The sequence below is a fragment of the Pinus tabuliformis genome, chromosome J (genome assembly GCF_031772625.1).
Source record: "Pinus tabuliformis cultivar Carrire ecotype Pingquan chromosome J, CPIR1, whole genome shotgun sequence".
Taxonomy (NCBI): domain Eukaryota; kingdom Viridiplantae; phylum Streptophyta; class Pinopsida; order Pinales; family Pinaceae; genus Pinus; species Pinus tabuliformis.
The window spans coordinates 1,005,342,337-1,005,356,507 of NC_142295.1; the positions used below are offsets into that span (position 1 = coordinate 1,005,342,337).

The 14,171-nt window shown below is 35.7% G+C and overlaps 1 pseudogene; it reads left to right on the plus strand.

The window, feature by feature from the left end:
• The window catches only part of LOC149230249 (eukaryotic translation initiation factor 3 subunit A-like), a 98,613-nt pseudogene extending 84,594 nt beyond the window's left edge, over positions 1 to 14,019 (plus strand).
• The last annotated feature ends 152 nt before the right edge of the window (positions 14,020 to 14,171 follow it).

A 14,171-nucleotide genomic window follows, 5' to 3' on the forward strand; every position in this document is an offset into this window, starting at 1 on the left:
CAGCTAATAACCCATGATCAATGGGTTGACGAGATGCCCCCGCAAAAGTACCAGAAAGTGACTGATACCCAGAGGGAACAGAAGGACCGCCGTACAAGAAAGATTCAGGAGATTGAGTGAACACGGATGACTGACCAGACATATTTACAGGAGTATAAATACCTCCAGGTGGAAAAGGAGTACGAGGTGGAGAAAAATTTATCCCTGAGTTGTCTAAATAATTAGTTAACGAAAGGTACCAAGTAGTACTTCTAGGAGGACTGTAAAAGATAGATTCACGCTCCCTTAGATCAATAGTAGGTTGATCTTCAAGGATAGATACGCCTAATTCTTCCTCTGGAGCAAGTTCTTCAATAGCTATCAAACCAGTAGGAAGATTTTCGGTGATGACTCTTTCTACCCTAGGTGAATCTGGTGCACTAGAAGTTGGAGTAACAGGTTCAGATACTTCAGGTTCTTCGCCTATATCACTAGTAGATGAAAAACTACCAGCAAGCTCGGAAACTGCAACTGCTTCAGGATTATAACCTGTTTCTAGACCTTGGTAATCTGGATGGACTACCAATGACGATTCTCCTTCTTCAGGTGAACCTACTTTACTGCCACTAGGAGTTACAAGGACCTTTAAACCTTCGTAATGACTTGTGATGTCTTGAGGAGGTTCACCCCGAAGTCTACGGGATTTCCTCAACAATTCGGCCACAGAAACAACCTCAGGAGACTTGCCCCGAAGTCGACGGGACTGTCTCGGTAATTCCGCCATAGTTAAAAACTTTTAACTACTGCACACACAAACAAAGTAAAATCTCAAAACAAACCACCTAAAGTCTCTAAAGAACCAAACAAATTTGAATCATACGCCTAAAGAATCTAGGGCGTCAAACCAAGCACAAACAGTAGCCTTCCTGACCAAAAACGCTAGTTGGAGATGAAACCCAACATCGCCGGATTCAGTACAGAAGTGGCGGGTGGAACAGTTACCCCGGAAACCTGCTTAATGAATAGACTGGCACAAGTTCCTCCACTTTAACCGTCTCGAGTGAAGTGAACCCCCTGGAAAATCCAAGTGAGTCTAGCCGACGTCTGCTCCAGGTACAGTGGGATCTTCCCTCCACCGTCACCTCGGTAGAACCCTAAAGATAATGGTCACTAAGGTTACCAACAGCAACAAATGCACCTGGGGGAACAGTCTACACTCCGACAGCACGCAAGGGCAGAGTATCAAGCTCAATCCCCTTGCCGGCTCCTTGACAATAATCCAAGGTTTACCGACAAGTGACCCCTGGCTCCTCGACAATGGTTAATCTGAGGTTTACCATTTGTAATACGTGCGTGTCTGGCGTCGTTCCCGACGAGGAAGGATTGATCCCCTCACTGGTTCGGACACAAGCTCGTGCTTCTCCTTTAAGAGGAGCTTTCCCAGAGTACAAATGAAACAATTGGATTTATTCTATCACAAGATAAGCTACTTGTTTGGTTTTGTTGTCTTGGAGAGTTAATTACTCTCCTACTCCAAGACACTAGCCTGATCTAAATTGGTGTTTCAGAGCCCTAGTAAATAAAAGTTACTAAGTTGATTTTACTTTAAGCGTTAATTTTATGGTTTTTCTTAAAGACAAAAACGTAGTGGAGATGAAACTGGTGGTGTGTAGACTCGACTCGCAACCACTACAAAGATGCACCTAAGATGATTTACACTACTTTTCTTTTTCAATGAATCTCCTAACTAAGAGAGTTGGAAAATCCAAATTCTATAGAAAACAACTTTCTTAGTAAATACAATCAAAGAAACAATCTCTTTATCTTTTCAAAACACACAACTCATGACCACTAATTACTTCACGAAATTTCTTTTTTCTCCCAAAAGACTACAAATGCTACCAAAGCAAACTTTTTCCAAAAGAATTTTTGTGTTTTTTCTATATTAATAAAGCATGTAAAAACTATTTATCAAATGAAATTTAACAAATCTAAGACAATCAAATCAAGTTCACTCAAAAGCAAATTAAAAGGAAATTTACCTAAAAGCAAAAAATAATGAGGACAAAAGCCTACAAGGATAATTCCTGGATGTTTTACTCAGTCAAAATGCAACTAAGGATCAGTTCATGCAGAATCATAAACTAATCAAAAAACAAAATCGAAATCTTTTTGTTTTTTTTTCTCAAGAATGAAATTCAAGGCTTTAACAAACAAACTTTTCGAGATTCGCAAAGAGAAGACACAAAGGTAGGTCTCTCACAAAGGTGACTTCTATGACAGGCCTGACTCCTAAGAGGACTAATCAAAACCAAGGAGATCCAAAGTTCGACAACCTCTAACGCCAAAGTCACTACAGGACCAGTTAAAAATCAAACCCTAAGGCAAAATCCCTATGAATTCCACCAAAACCCTCGACACTAACAGGACAAGTTCAGGTGAAGATCTCTGACAGTAAACTAATGGATCTGGGCAGTAAAAACAAATTAAAAACAAAATCTAAAGAGCACAAAGAGGAGAAATGAAATTTTCTCAAATTTGACAGGGGTACGCAGGTGATCTGTTGACACAGGCGCGGGTACGCCCTGTGCACAAAGACGCAGTGCGTACAAGTACGCACTGTGCCTAACTCAGAAGCTGTGTACTGCTGGCAAAGCTAAGAAAAATAAAAATCTAATTTGAGTCTAAGCTAACCCACCCAAATACACAGTTAGACATCCAAAAATCAGAAAACAAGCGATATTTCTCAGACCAAAATATCAAATCAAAAAGAACTCAAACACATTCATGGATTCCCCAGTGGAGTCGCCATTTTGTCACACGGAAAGAGTTGTTAGTGCGGACACAACCGACCTCCCTAGAAGCCTAAGACTTTCTAGTGACAAACAAGACAAATAAGAGCAATCCTTCACTAAATATGCCTTTACAATATGAGAAATCAAGTGTTTAGATCCTACCTGTAACCCAACGTTGTTGTAGTAGTCTAGCTTCGTTGATCCAGATGAGCTCCTCCTTCCCTTCGAAACCTGCATTCACTAACAATCAAATGATTAAATAGCACCTGAATATCACATAAAATAAAACATATTTAACATATAGACCAAGGAGTATATGAAACAACTCATAAATAACAAATTGTTGAGAAGAATGGACTTATTTGTATTAAAAGGTAACAAAAGGAACCATTACAACCTGAGCCTTGGTGTTGTGCAAGTCCCTCCCAGGGTCCACAAGAGTTCTCCTTTACTCTGATCAGCTCACCCACTTCCAAATGAAACAAGCAAAGATGGTAATCTCTCCTCACAAGCTTCTACAAGGAAGTCCTAATTCCAGCAGCATCTACCCTTAGGAATGTTCAGCTTTCAACCTCCCCTCCCTTTGGCCCAATGCCTATATTTATAGCGCTCTAGAGGAAGTTATTCAGGTCCACCATCAATGGGATAAGCCCCTCTTTGGATGGGATAGCTACCCTCTTGATGGGATAAGTTCCTCTTTGGTAGGGATACATGAACCATCTGGAGGCGCTTCATACACATCAAACAAGCTTATAGAAGACTCTAGAAATGACCACAAGTAACTTTTTTAAGATGAAACTCGTGCCTTTTGACCTTTACAGGGGTACGCACCCACCCCTTTACATACAGAGCGTACAAGTACGCAGGTATTGTGAACTTGGGTTGCGTACACGCAGGTAAGGCTAAGAGAAACTGCGTACCAGAGATAATTGACTTTAAATGACTTTTCTCTTTTTCTTGAAGTTTGACATGAAAAGCAGAGGCATGAGACTTGCCAAGGAGGATAGTATGACAGTGGATGGAGCCATACTAACTGCAAATAGTCATGGTGACATTTTTTATTGTAACACTCAATAAAGAAAATTTGATGCCTACCCTTGACAGTGGTTTTTGCAGCACAAGTTGTTGCACACAAATTGTCTAGATGTAACCTTGATTCAAACACATGAAATAGAGCTCCTTGCCTTTCAAATCATGCAAAAAAACACTTAAGGTGTCAGGAGAACATAGCTTTCTGAAGCCAAAATTTAGAATATCAGAGTGAGCAATGCCCACTAAGAAGTGGAGAACTATACCCCCAGTGGAGAGAGTCCAGGACACCAAGCATTAACCACTAGTAAGAAGTAAAATATAGAGAACCAATAAGGTAAGTGTGAAATAAAAATCCATGAGTGGAAAGGTATTGAAAAATAGATGGACAACGAGAAAAATGGAAACACACACTATGCACTCTTGGATTTTGGGGGCCAAAACAAAGGAATGTGCATTGAACATGCCTTGTTACTTTGCCCACCAAAGAAAAATTCTAGGATACCAGCTAGACACTGAGAAGGGCTCTTCCTGGGATAATTATTGGTTGAATAACCTTTCTCCATGATGTTGCTAGCTTCGCCCTCTTAGTGATTCGTTAACACTCCTTGCCAATGAAGACCCTTTTAGAGGAATTCAAGAGACAGACTAGGGTTAATTTCAAGCATGTGAGAGAGGGGTGGGCTAGTCCTATAAGGTGTGAGCTACTTGCTTGACAGTGGCTATGTGATAAATCGTGATTACTTGTCTTTATGTTACTACATGATTTTATACCCATAACCCAAGAGACTTAAGGTATTGCATGAAAATGGCATTTCCTATTTTTTCAAAGTGCACTTATTTTAAGTATAATGGCCTCACTAGCCAGAGAATCAACCAGATAGTTGTGTTATTTTTAGACTTGGTGTAGGCTGTAGACATCCTTTGGGATTTTGGCTATAATTGAAGCAAGTTTTCTATTGAGTGGGGTTTATTTCAAGACTATCAATTTGATAATTATGCTCGAGTCTCCTATGATCATTGACTATCAAAGGCTCTATTTTGATTTTCTTTTCCAAAAGAAGATTTTAATAAAGAGCATAAGCCTTAGTTTAATTTTTTATGGATTTTTTAGACCCCAAGTAAATGATAGTTCAAGCTCTCCACTAGGATCTAGTATGATCACCCACACATGCCACCCCTAATTTACCTAAGGTATATTATTGGTATGCGATTTGCACTTTGAAATGCAAGCTGACCTAGAATGTTAGCTTCATCTGAAACTTGAGCTTAATTAGCTGGAGTGATACACTTTACATCAAAGATACTATAAATAACAAATTGTCACGCTCTGACCATTTCTATCACATTAGCCTTTTTATTTGGTATTTACCTCGCCTTGTTTGTTCATTTTAAATGATTTTGATAAAAACAAGTTTTATTGTTATGTAAAATTGATATTACTTATTATGAAATGGTAAACCTGAGTTACTTATTAAACTCATAAATATATTTCTAGACAGTCAACTTCCTATTTGAAAAGCAGGACCACTATTTAAAAATAAATAATTCTTTTTTTTATCCGATTTATACTCTCAGTCGGACTTGGTTCAAGTGTCGATGGACCCCAAACCTTTTGGTAGCAAAACCAGTTAGAATAAACCTATAAAATTTTCTAGAAAAGAGCAAGGAGAATTCTTGAGAAATAAACATAATGATAAAAGTAAAAAATGTTTATCTTAGAGCTTTGCTGGTCCATACCATTCCTCATTTTATAAGCATGTTTTGATGTTGTTGTTTTTAAAATCTCATTTTTGCTTTGATATTGGTATCTATACAATGGATAATGTTATTATGTATTAGGGGTGTTATGTGTAATTTCTTTGTTTTAGTTATTTATTGTTAAATTTGTATTTGTTTTTCCTTTTGTTTTATCTTCTTCTATTTGTTATTTATGCTTTATTCCCAAATATATATATATATATATATATATATATATATATATATATATATATATATATATATATATATATATATATATAGATTCTAAAATTTATATTATTGAGGTAGCTTTCATGTGGATTATTGTATGGTCCTAGTCAAGGTGCCAACAAACCTTATGCACTCCATATGGTCCTTGTTGGCACCTTTCCTAGGACCATAAAATAATACAAATGAAAGCTACCTCAACAATATCAATATAATCAATAGCCACATTTGGCAAACTCCATGTAGGGGAGTATCATTGCTTGATAGGATTTGAATTTGGGTCATTGTCACATTAGCTCTCTATAGCGAGTTCAAAGAGAGAGAGAGAGAAAGAGAGGCCTAAGCATATGCTCTCTCTCTCTCTCTATCTCTCTCTATCTCTCTCTATCTCTCTCTCTCTCTCTCTATCAAGTGGAAACTGGATTTTTTACTTATGTCACGTGTTACCAGGATTTCCTTCATATGAGAGTTGTGCCCTTGGGAGCTTTTTGCCTTAGAGAATGGATTCTTGCATCTCTTTTACCTCATTGATAATGAGATGTGCGTACATGATCTTTTTTTGTTGTTTTTGTAGAAACTCATATCATATCCTTGAAAGGAATAGGTCATGGTTTACGAGTGGAGAGAGTGAGATTCGGAAAACATATGAGGATCTAGAGGTGCTTCCTTCATTCAAGGCCCAGACAACAAAACAAGGTGAGAAAAATTAGTTTCTTTCTTGTTCTTACAATTGATTAAAGTAATATATACAAGCCCATAAAGATTTGATATGCACTGAAAGATTACTAGGGTGGAGCAGTTAAGGGATCAATTTATAATGTGATGGGTATATTTATTAGATTCCCTTTTTACTCTATCTTTTCCACCCATTTTTACTGACTAGATCACACATGAATTCATTTTTTTTCTAGAAATTCTACCTATTCTGGAACAGAGTATATCCCTACCTTCTTTCATTTTGAAGGTGGATATTTTACATTCACATTAGCATTGACAATGGACCATATTTGAAAATTTCCTCTCTCAGCTATAGGTAAACCAAGTCTGTGATATGAACAGCCGGTTGATGTGCTCCAGCTGCAAGGTACTCACAGAGAATTTGGTTTCCATCACCTTGATTTCCTTTAGGGTCGTAATACAATTCCCAAAGAGATCCACCCACATTTAGCACAAAGTCATTCTGAGCTATGTGAATTGTTTGCTTGGTTTCCCACTCCTAGACTCTTGCAAACAACTATAACCTGAAATGCTCCAATTTTGTTTTAAGTGTGAGAAAAAATATTTTGAATCGAAGTTTTTTCTACATTTTCTTCCTATTATTTTCCTTGTCGAGGCTAGGCTATCCAGGACTTGAACCACTAGTGATGATATGTCCTGTGTAGCATTAGCATATCATCTTAATGAGAAAGGTTTATTTGAGAGAGAGCTTAGCTGAGTTGAGTCTCGTATATGTTATTCAATGAAAGTTGAAGGTTAGGTTGTCTTGTTTTCTAACACATACGATGACAAGCCTTTATTTGGTAGCATATCTATGAGAGTGTGTTTGTGTTTTTTTCTATGTGGGGGTATGTAGATTAGGAACATGTTGAAGATTTTGGAATAGTTCCTACTCACAATGTTTTTAAGTTCGTAGAATGGTCAACTGGATTGCTAAATAAATGACATGAGAGATCTCAGTGAAATTTAGAGAAGATGCAACTTTGTCATAGGTATAGACAATGACCTTTAAGGTATTAGAGGTTATAAATTGATATATTGAGTGATTAGCTATAGCAATTAGATTCATCTCCAGAGACAACAATGAGTCATGACAATCTTCTAACTAACCAAAATTTTACCTGATATTCTAGTAGATAGTCCTCAAGCTGACCCCTCAAATTGTAGGCTAAGTTGCAAGCACTGATTCACTTTTATAGACAACAGGAAAATACATGCTTCTTATGTGGGCTTATCCCTTAATTGAATGACATGGCACATTAAAGTGCAAGAAGGTGTCCTACAAATGTTGTTCAATTTATTACTCTTTAATTTTTATTTCAGGGAGCCCCTTCCTGTTTATGGTCAGAAATAATGTCACTGGAACCATGTATGACTTTACTTCTTCTACAGCTTCTTCCCCTTGAATTGTCACTAGAGAAGTACTTTTTCCTCAAAGTTCCTAGAATTTTCCCTGGATATTGTTGCTGCTAGGATGTTTTGGAACTTATCCAACTGCCAAAAGCGTTATTCCATGATCTATGTGATGATGTAATCAATGCAACATTATCATTAAGCTTATCATCATGGATAATCTTGCAGGGATTTTCAAGAGATTTCAAGTCATGGCACATGGTTGGCCTCTTGGATGGTCGACGATTGAGACAAACCTTGGCTATTACAGCCACAACCCAAACTTCCTCTAACAGATCCTCATCTAATATGAGATAAGAATCAATGATTCGGGGAAGATTATCCTTGTCATAAATTTTGATCAATGGAAAGGCATGGTCTAGCCACGAAGAGTCACCAGCTCACATGTCATTGCATTCAATGTTGGTAATGTTCCCTGAAATGAAATATAGTAGGAAATTTCCAAAATAGTAAGCATCATGTGCACATGTAGTGGGTGGTGAACCTAAGTCTCCTTGGACCCATGAACTGCATTTATGCGCCTCAAAAACATTATATAATTATTAAAACCACAATTCCTATATCAACAACACAACGAAATTGTGTATTCTATTATTACAAACCCATATTATGGAAATAATAGAGCTTATATATCTTGAATTCTTCATAAATATAGAGTAAAGTCATCCAAATATTGTTGAACAAGTCAAGCAATGATTGGAGATGGATAAAAGTTGATGCTAGAGTTTGGGGTTTGGGGTCCAGGGGATGCTGAGCCATAAGTAACATTTCTTGAACAAAGCAAAAAGAGCACATGAGAATTATGAATATATCATACAAAAGGCCACGGGATACATACTGGGAAATTGCCAAGAGCCATGCAACCAAGCAATACTAAGAGTCTCCCTCTTGACTGCCTACAAAACATAAGCTACTAAGTCGTACTTCAAATTATGTCCATCATGTGGTATAATTATGGAATGGAGTGGGAAATCTATATATTTAGTGTTAAGATGGATGTGTGCTAGTGCCATAGCAGTATTATATCAACCAATGACTTCCTCTCTTGAAATTCATATTATTTCCTCATTTAAAGATGCATGTGTTCCCACTTTTGAAATGAGATGAGGGAATGAGTAGCAAATTCATCTTCTAGAAACATATTATCTTGGGTGGGGATTTTACCCTTGTTTTCCATTATGTAAAGAGTGAAAATGCCATGATGATTTGATCTAGGGCACACCTTTAAGAACGTATCATTATCAAATGAGTGCTAGAGCTCTAAAGAGTTATTTGTTTGAATGATATATAGGATTATATTTGTCTAGATGGGAAGGTTGATATAACTTGAGCTTGTAGGCATTAATTAGTGGAGAGTACCCTATTGTAGAGAAGCTCTAATTTGAAGGAATTCTCACCAAACTACTGTAGAATGTAATATTTGCAATAAAGGAGTGGGTAGAGGGGCTTCACCTTGTTGACCAATATATTACCATGCTCATTCATAAAGGGACTTTTAAAATTGTAAGTAATAAAGTTAATGCATTATAAATACTATGGGGAGTTGTAGGGTACGAAATGGTTTATAGGTATTGAAGGAAATTTAAAGGATATGTAGTAAAAATAAAGGCTTGATTTATTGGCAATATGTATTGGGAGGGGGGTTGAAAAAAGGATTTTTGGAGGTATCTATAAATACCTAGTGAAACTAAAGGTATTATTTAATATTCCATAATGGAAGTGCTATTTCACAATTCATTAGGTGAAGGCCCCATGGGAGTGGATGAAGCTTATGATGTTTAACACAATGAAAGTATTATTTCTAAGGATATAGTCATACTTTATCACTAACCTAAAGGATCTAGGGCTACGATAGTGATCACAAAACATATGGATGTGTGTTAGGTTACACTAAAGAGAATAATTGTATATGATATGGGCCATATGTTTCACAAATGCAACAAGAAACTTATAGGCATTGATTGATAATTCCTTCCTTGTTAAACATACAGATGACAAATGGAACCTCTATATTCAAAGTTAATGTGGATCCATGCTAGCACCATATAAATACTATTATATCCTCCAATTTCTTCCTCTATTGACATCCATGTTATTTCCTCCTTATTTGAAGATGCAAGTGTCCCTACATGTGAAATGGAATGAGGTAAATGTGTAGCAAAATCATATTCTAGAAACCATTTATCTTTGGTTGGGAGTTTACACATATTTCCCATGATGTAAATAATTATAATGTCATGTTGAGTAGATTTTGGGCACACCTTTAAGCAGGTATCATTATCGAATGGGGGCTATAAATCTAAAATGTTATCCATTTGAATTAGGTATATGATTATATTTTTCTAGATGGGAAGGTTGATATAGTTTGATCTTGTAGGAATTAATTATTGGAGAATACCCTATTGCAGAGGAAGCTTTGGGTTGAATGAAGTTTCATGAACCTACTATAGAATCTAATATTTACAATAATGGAGTGGACAGAGGGAATTTTCCTTGTTGACCAATATCTTACCATGTTCATTCATAAATGGACTTTAAGAATTGAAAAGAATAAGGTCAATGTATTATAGGTAATATGGGGAGGTATAGTGTACCATAGGGTTTATAAGTACTGAGGGGAATTAAAGGATATCGAATAAAAATAAGGATTTTTTATTAGAAGTATTGGGAGGGAGGTTTAATAAAATGCTATTTTAAGGTATTTATCAACACCTAGTGAAATTAGAGGTATTATTTAATATTCCATTAACACAGGTGTTATGTCACAAGTTCATTAGATGAAGGCCCCATGGGATTGCATGAAACTATGATGTTTAGCACAATGAAAGTGTTTTGTCTAAGGATATATCCATACCTTATCACCAACCTATAAGGATCTAGGGCTACAATTGTGACCACACAAAATCTACGTGTGTTTGGTTTCCCTAAATATATATGCATAATTGTAGATAATTTTTCCATGTCTTTCACAAATGCAATGATCTGGATTGGATCATTCTTCTTTTTCATCCATATTGATGCTTTTAGAGTGGATATTGCTATACTTCATTCCCAAATATTGAGATCCCTTTAAGAATTTCAAAAAAAAATTGCAACAAACCAATATCATTCACAAGGATTTTGCATAAACCTATAAATAATCCCAACAACAAATGAAATGTATAATTTGGTGGTGCTAAGGAAGATAAGACTTCTAAGAATTTGTATGTACTTGGTTGCATCCTTAAATTCATTTCCTTTTTTTATGTGAACTTCAAATTATTTCCATTAGTGTAGAATGAAGGTTGCATTCAGCCATGCCAAACCTATTCAGTAATTCTCCATTGTCTACCCATCTAGATTCAAACCTATGTCTTTTTGGGAACTTTGTAGCAAAAATTGAAAATTTTCCTTGGACACCTCTTCCATTAGATAAGTCATTTTTACTGCACTTCTGAAGGCAGGGAAAAATAAGTTTTCTTGATTACCTTTTCTATAATAATTTTTCTCTCAACAGTATAGATGTTTGTAAAATAGTATATCCCCATCTATAAGAAATATTCTCAAAACTAGAAGACACTAACCCATCTCTTCTCACCACCCTCCACATAGTAATGATGTTTCTCTTCTGGCTTGCATAAAAATGGAAAAATTTAGTATTTTCATGCCAACTTAATAGCCAAACAACCCTACTCTCAATTTAATAAGGTTCTTCCTTTTCCAACAATAACTTTCTTGTATTTTCTTTAAAAATGATGCCTTTAGCTTATGGTTCTTCAAAAAGGTAAGAAACCACTTATTTATTATACAAATCCTCTAATTTACTTCCACGTGATATATAAATTTCTCATCTTTAATCTTCTTAGCATGTGCCAAAGTAATGGAAGATTGCTTTGCTTTTTCTAGTTTGTTCTCTAGTGGATCCAAGGGAATCCTAAAATCTTTTATCAATATGTCACAATCCTCCTTTACTATCCACCGAAGTTAAATTTATATGGACTAGAATATTTCGTCCTAGTAGAAGCTACTTCAATTAAAATTGAAAATTGTTTGAATTCCCCTTAAGTGCTTACCCATTGTATAATTTTGATAGGATAATCAAGCCAAGCATTTGAAACTATAAATATATCGAATCCTTTTGCGATTTTTTCTTCATACACCCTCTTGTTCTTCTAAATAAATTTTTAATGCCAACAATTATGGAGATTAATAATAAACTATCTTGGAGATTCAACAATTATGGACAATAATAATAAATTATAAATGTTGACACTTTTGTGCTTTGACATAAGGAACAATACATAAGAAGAACTTGTCTCATTATCCCAGGTTTGACTTGGAATATTTTAGAGAAATAATTATAAAAAATAAATGGCATGTGCTTAGTGCCTAGATGTGAACACATGAAACCACGATAATCTATTTTCAAAAGTAGAAATATTTGCCTAACTCTTTCAGTAATGATATAGAAGATTAATGAGCTTTATTGTAAACTGTATGCAGAGTTGATGAATGTTGGCTAGAAGAAGGCAACATTATAGGCACTTCACAACTTGATAACATCAAAATGGTACAGAGCATGGAAAAAGACACTGGAAAAGATAATGTTCAAATATGTGGAACTTTGTGTGGATATGAGGCGTGGCAGGTTTGCAAAGGATGGACTTATTCAATATCACATTGTATGCCTGCAAATGAATGTCAGTTCCTTGGAGGAGGTTATCAAGTATTTCCTCCATCTCTCTAGTGAGAAGGCTGAATAGGCTCAAGCTCAAGCACAGGCATCTGAGATTTCTCTTGATGTTGAGGACTTAGAGGCAGAGAAGATGCCAAAGGACTTTATGCTCAGTTATTTCAGTGGAGAGAAAAGGAAAGACAAGTCTGATCGGGAACTGGTTACCCCATGGTTTAAGTTTCTTTGGGAAACCTATAGGACCATATAAATACTTCATGAATCGTAACAATTCAAAGCTGGAAGCATCATATGCGGTGAGTGCATATTAACTAGTGTTGGAATAGATGGAACAATTGCTTAATTTGGATAATTTTATAGTAATGGTTGTTAACATGTATTCCACTTAATTCTTTCACTAACAACTCCAAATAGCCTGCCCCAATCCCAACAGTGGATGCACTGACATTGATTGATCCTGAGCTATCTTGTTTTAGGAGCTTTAAATGTTTGTCTATGGAAAGTATGGCAGAGTTTGTTCTATATATTTTGTTTCAACGACAGAGTATATATTTTGTTTCAATGACAGAGACACATGTTGCACTCCTTCTAGCATGTGCAGTGGATATAACATCTAATGATTACATAAAGGAAAAATATTGTGTTGTTTTTTAGTTTCCTGTTAAAAAGTGTTTTGAATAAGGTCTTTATTCTAGTATGGCTAACTACAATCCTAATTGGATTGACAGATGACTACACATTGAGCCTTTCAGTTCTGTTTGTAATATAAATGGACAACATAGTTTCGTTGGTTAGTGAAATAATACACAAACATCTTGTGAATTTCAATAAGTAGAGGGATCAAAGAGACAGGCCTGACCTAAATCTCCGTGAGAGTTTGTAGCTTTACCTTGATACAAGGTTTGAGAAATTGAAGGCTGCAACTAAGCTTGAGCTCTCACAGGTTGGTGAGCTAAATTTTTTATTTTTAATATATTTTTGCCTTATACTATTTCTTATGATAGATGGCATATGATACATTGATATGTAGGAAGCTTTTCACTCTATAGAATATATTCATGGCCTTGCGTATGTTCAAGAAGATTCCTAAACCTCAAATGATGACAATCTGCTATTCAAAGTTAAAAAAGATATTTTGGATATTAGAAAGTCATTTGTATCATGGTTATGTATGGTACAAGCTCTATATCCTCTAGAAAAGCTACAATAAATACTTAACATAGAATGATTTGCAACTAATGTTATCATCTAGGTTGTTGGCTGCCATTTCTATTATGCAATATGATCACAAGCATGGGGCTCACCCTTTTGAGCTAGAGAATGAGAAGGAAAGAAGTTAAATAATGGACAGTCTTTTAAGTTTTGGGATTTAATTTGGATTCTACAATGGATACCAGAGAAGTGGTAAGTTCAATGAAAGGCTTAAGTTCATTTGTCATTGTTTGAGATGTTTGCATTTGTATAGGCTTTTCCAATATAAGTATTATATTTTATGCTTAGTTCAAAGGAGTTTTCTTCCAATATGTCTAATAATAATATTTTTTTTTTTGGCAGTTTTCATGCTCAACACTATTGTTAAGTTGTAAGTAATAGGTATA